The following is a 6,000-nucleotide window of genomic DNA, read 5'->3' as shown; positions in this document are numbered from 1 at the left end:
TTAAATTTCATACTTATTGGAGGGTGTTGAATAAAATAGAGAAGAGAGGATACCTTCTCATACTATGGGAAATTCAGGATATTTTTAAATATTGCCTTATCAAATTAAGAACTTTAAACTTGTACAGTGTTAAAACATGGATTACTAGCTACGATTTTATGCTATACACATAACAAAAAGTATTTTAATTAAATTTTGAAAATAACTCGCTAAAAGACAGTGACATGTGCAGTTAGACCCACCCATCGCAAAAGGGTTAAACACCTTCAGTAAGCTATTTAATGACATTTGATTTAGAAGTAAAATATGCATCTTGTATATACTACCAGACTGCATCTGGATGAAATTTGAAATACTATCATTTTACAATAAGCTTTATCAAATAGACTTAAAAAATAGAGAAGATCTGTTGAGCTTATTACCACAATATAATCTTGATCACAAATAGTTTTACAATAACTATTACAACATCATATTTTGAAGGTACATATCATGAATCTATTATAATACATACTATTCTGTAAGCAGAAAACACCTGAACAAAAAAAAACCTTCATCTTTTAAGTCAAACGCGTAATATCAAACAAGCACCAAGGCAAACATTACATAAGAATCTCATTTCAGTATTACACTAAACAGCAGGAACTATGCAGACTTACCTTTCATTATTTTTTTCTCAGACTTATTTAAGTGATCTTCACGAACTTCAACCAACTCCTGGGATGGTGGAAAAATCTGTAAACAGGCACTACATTAATAAAATATTTTGATATCTTAAACTTATTTTTGTGTGAAGTGATCCTGTTTATTTCATAATCAATTATTTTTTAACAATTATGATACTCCATGACAGGAAGCTACTTTAGCACTGCAACAATTGTCTATGTGCCAAAAACAGCTTCATTCATTTCTATAAAACTTTTTCTAATTCATTGCTGAGCTGAACAAAAATGTAAATTAAAAAATACTAGAAACTTACTACTTCTCCGATAAGTTCGGGTGGCAACTTGTGAATATTGATAGTTTGAACTTTACGATGGAAACCGTCAAAGAATAGCACGCTATAACTACCTAGACGTAAATATGAAAATATCATCAAAGAACATAAGCCACACTCAAGATGCTATACATGAGTCTTACACTTTTTGTGTTTAGTTGTGACTATCACATACAATATTTCATTATTTCCAGTTTTTCAATTAAAAAACTCCAAAAGATCCAAGACCCATTACTCTTACAAATATTTCAGTTTAAGCTCTAATAATATAACTTAACATTCAGCTATTTACAAAATTGTAAAGTAATTATTCTAATAATAACCTTAGGATCAAATTTTAGTTTATTATCTTGGTTTTAAGGCAGATAATACAAAAAATCCCTCTGTATATCACTTTTACATTCACATTAATTAGATGGTCATTTTAAGACTTTTCTTTACCTAAGAACAAAAAACATTTTCCCCTGTATTTATACTATAAGTTACTTTAGTGAATAACATGTTACACACAGCATCTTCCTGAACATGTAATCTGTTAAAATTATTCACTAATCTAATAATTTTATACATTTGCAAACATAAATATTTACTGACTTTTGATTTTAGTATTCCCATTAGTACTTGTCATTATAGACCTTATATAGATGTGAGCATTGGTTGTTAAGTCTTTATATTTCATATATATCATGCAAGAACTACAACACATTGAAACTTTCGATACATAGTTTGAAGAAAAGAAGAAAATATATGGAAAATTAATAATTTTTATGAAATTCAACCACAAAATATAAATTTTCAAACAAGTATTTCTTAGGAGAAGTTTTTTAATCCTAAAGTAGTATCCAGAATGTTTTCAAATAACATTAGTAAAGTTATAAAAAATTAAAAATATCAATGATACATGCATAAGTGCAATAAAGTAGCTTACTAGTTCAAGTAAAAGTGGTTTTAGTTGTAGACGTTTGGTATTCTATACTTTATTTATGATTAATCTTATTATAAGCATTTCTAATATGGTAGGCTGGTAGAGATACTGATGAGTAAGAAAATTGAATCAGGTTTAAGCTCACTTCACACTTTGTATTGCTGGAACACAAAAATATAGCTAATAAAAAGAAAAAAAAGGTCTCGTAGATTAATTTACTCTAATCCTGCCTAAAAGAATTTCAAGTGCCACAGCTATTGAGGATTCCCTCTTGTTTTGGTTTTCAGTTTTCCTCACCTAAACATCTTTAGATATCACATAAACTGTATGGACACTACTTTATAGACAAACCATCTATCTGTAACAAAATTTCAAAAAAAAAAAAATTAAACACCAATTATGTCTTACAAAGAATAATTTAAATAACATGATTTTTTTTCTTTTCTTTTTACTAAGCTGTAGGACTAAATAATTTTGCATATATTTTGTTCTGAAGGTCATAACCTCCAAGAAACGTATGACATCATAGGGTGAGAAAGGAACCAACAGTAAGGGTGAACTTGTTATTAATTGGCGAGTCTTAAGAGTGTCCCCTTTTCAAGAAGCTCAACATGAGTTTCCTGTAAGAAGACTGTTGTACACCTCTGACAACAATACTTTTCACTCAGTAATAGAGCTCATCAAGCCAGTTAAATAACATGATTCTTTACTGGCTCAACATGAGTTTCCAGTAAGAAGACTGTTGTACACCTCTGACAACAATACTTTTCACTCAGTAATAGAGCTCATCAAGCTAGTTAAATAACATGATTCTTTACTGGCTCAACATGAGTTTCCAGTAAGAAGACTGTTGTACACCTCTGACAACAATACTTTTCACTCAGTAATAGAGCTCATCAAGCTAGTTAAATAACATGATTCTTTACTGGCTCAACATGAGTTTCCTGTAAGAAGACTGTTGTACACCTCTGACAACAATACTTTTCACTCAGTAATAGAGCTCATCAAGCCAGTAATAAACTATTCTCACTGGAAATCGAAAATGAATGAATAAATAAAAATATGGCATTTAAATTGTCATCAGTTATTGCAAATTTTTGATATTATATCATACACATATTATTAAAAGGTCATGCTTCCCCAACTACTGGTAATTTACACCCTTTCACAGGTTGTCTCATAAATAACAAACTTAAGAAACATTTCAATTAAGATTTGTATGTTTTCACACAGCTGACCTGATGAGCTTTGGAGTTGAACAAAGGGTCTTGTCAGCAAACAGGGTATAACTGAAATGCTATTATACACTCTTCTTTTGGAAATCCATACTGAGCCAGTAAAGAAATATGTGATTCAAATTAATAGAAATTATGATGCAATATCAAACACATATTACTACAACTTACCATCATCAAAAATTTCAGCAATCTTTGCTGGATACATTTTCCTATCTGCCCATCTGGCAAGAACCTCTTCACCCACTTTGTAAACCTAGACAATCATTTATAAAACAATTTCTTTAAAGTCTTGGTTGACACACTTAGAAAAACCTATTTATTTCTCATGTTTATTTGTTTCTATTTCTAATACTGCAATTAAAATATTACTAGAAAGCTGTACTGTCATTTCTTCCATTTAGTTCAACAGATTCATGTTTGCATTTTAATATTAACAGTCAGGTGAAAATGTCAGCAATTTAGTTATGGTAGTTGGGAAAAACTAGAACTTGTCGTTTTTTAACCATGTGAAGGTTTCAGCGTGTAGGCTAAAATGTTGTCCAAAAGTCAATATCAAGGATAAACTATACTTTGTTTGAATTATACAGTAAGTTAATACAAGCTTATATAATTACAGTTATCTAGTGAACCTTTTATCAGACATACACATCCAATAATCATATGTGTTGCACATGTGTGAAATGAAAGTGCAACAAGGACAAATGCAAAACAGCACTAAAGAAAGAAAGGAATTCAATTAAGTCATCTGAAAAAGGCACAGGACAAAACACATCTGAACATAGGCAGTGATGAGTAAAGAATGAGTCTATGATCATGCAGATTACTGAGCATGAAGGTTGTGTCACCCTCCAATTGGTAGAGGACTACAGCATTATGAAGATTATATCATAGGCTAACACAACACACATAGACATGTGTAGGAGTGTAAGTTTGTTCAAGACCTGCGGCATGCACAGGAAATTCCATGACAGTTGTAAACAAAGTAATAAATCTTATTGTTACAGAGAGGTAGGTAGCATTTCTGAATTAAATTTTTGACCTGTACCTATAGCACTAGTAACAAAGTATAATCTTACACAAAAATAGCAAATACTAGAAAGTGTATTTAAATATTCAATTTTTAGCTACATGTACCAGTGCTATATTATATAATTAGCATTAAAATGTATACCTTATAGCTTTTTTGTTTTACCTGAGCAGAGGTCACATAAGATGTTTCATCTTTCCTTGTTTCCTACATTTACTGTATTATTTGAATTATCTTCTTGTCTACTTGATTTTATCTTTTGTTTTACAGACAAGCTTCTGAAATTACTTTTTAATCTACAAAACAGCTGGTCATATATAATTACAATTTCATTTACCCTATTGGCCCGATTATAAGGCAATGTTTTTTGGTTTTGGTTTTTTTGGTTTTCCCCTACTCTAGCCTGTCACATTCCTGAATGTACAGATATCATCCATCTACAATTCCACGCCAGATACTCAATCAAGTTCATCGCTAATTCTTGCAACTAATCAACCAGCAGGCTGTTCAGTTATAATAGTGGTCTTGCAGACCTCAAAAGGGACGTTATGACACTCTGACAGTCTGGACTGCAACAAAGAGATGCTGGCAAGTTGTGGGATTCTTAGGAGGAGAAAAGGATACCACAACTGGTGACAACTCCCATAGGTGAACAAATCAGGACAGGTATGCACCTACCTTGCCAAAACCCACCGGGTAGTCACTGGTACCAATAGTATTATGTGTTCCTGCAGTGAGAAATATGATGACACACCATCAGAACTGTGGAGAGAAGAATAAGTAAGGGTTGAGAAGAAGTGAGGAAGGAAACAAGAGTGGAAACAGGGGCAGGTGATGGCTGGGACAACCTGGAAACCAAAGAAGAAATACAGGAATGTTGTCTTGCAGATTCCACCCACAACTCCAGAGACATCTCCAAAATGAAATCTGCATTAAAAAGGTGCCCCACGAAGGTGATGCAGATAGGTAATGGGTACGTGCACCTGAGACAAAAATGCATCCCTACCTAGGAGATCCCAGCAGTAGAGGAGCCATATTTGAAGAGCAAGAATAGAAGAGGATAAATGTGCTGAAGTGGAAAGGTGCAGGTCTCCTCAGAAAACCCCTTTGGGGATTGGTGGAGAGCCTCACCAGGAGGCGCATGGTAGACAGACACCTAAGGATAAAGGTTAGGGTCAGGCAGTGTCTGGAAAATTGAGCCTGGGAGAACCTAACTGGAGAATCAAGTTGGCCCCACACACTTGCAAGTGTTGTGAGTATAGAAAAGGAAAGTATGTTTGCTGATAAGTCAATGCAAAAAGATCTGAAGATTAGGGTGAAGGCATGTTGGATCCTGCACATAATTGTGCCTGGAACTGATTAGCATGGACCCTGATATCTGGAGGGGGGGGGGGGGGACAAAGCATTTTGATGAAGGAGCCATGTGTAAAACGGAAGGTGCAGGATCATATGAGATGGGGACAGAGACAAAATATAGCATACCTGCAAAATTTTGTTCAAAAAAGGCTGAGAGAGGCTTGGCAGCCTCCACAGGTGGTAAATAAGATTGCACAGAATAGGTTGGGGGAGGAAAAGACTAAATCCTCATCCACAAGACCAGATTCTTTCAGAAATGGAAGATCTTGTCCAGGTTCAGAAGAAGCTGGTTGTCTCATATGGTGTTCAAGCTCACGTCAAACTAAGGCTGAGGCCTCCTCAGCCAAAAGTGTCAAACCTGAAGCCCGAGAAATGACATTTGAAGTAATAGTAGTCATGCTTGTAGTAGTTGTGACAAAATTCCAAATTCATGGTTCAATAAAGATCAATGCACCAA

General features: G+C 33.8%; 1 protein-coding gene across 1 annotated transcript in view; it reads right to left on the bottom strand.

Annotated features, from left to right (window-relative positions):
• LOC106458059 (PHD finger protein 20-like protein 1) overlaps positions 1-6,000 on the bottom strand; it is an 89,053-nt gene that overhangs the window by 58,139 nt on the left and 24,914 nt on the right. Inside the window, exons 4-6 of the transcript XR_002610300.1 lie at positions 3,329-3,413; positions 980-1,071; positions 660-735 (exon numbers count right to left, since the gene is read on the bottom strand). The gene's annotated coding sequence lies outside the window, so the exon portion shown is untranslated. The remainder of the gene's footprint in view (positions 1-659; positions 736-979; positions 1,072-3,328; positions 3,414-6,000) is intronic.

The sequence above is a fragment of the Limulus polyphemus genome, unplaced genomic scaffold (assembly GCF_000517525.1).
Source record: "Limulus polyphemus unplaced genomic scaffold, Limulus_polyphemus-2.1.2 Scaffold410, whole genome shotgun sequence".
Taxonomy (NCBI): Eukaryota; Metazoa; Arthropoda; class Merostomata; order Xiphosura; family Limulidae; genus Limulus; species Limulus polyphemus.
Note: the sequence above shows the minus strand (reverse complement) of the source record. Positions and strands in the feature narration are given on the sequence as shown.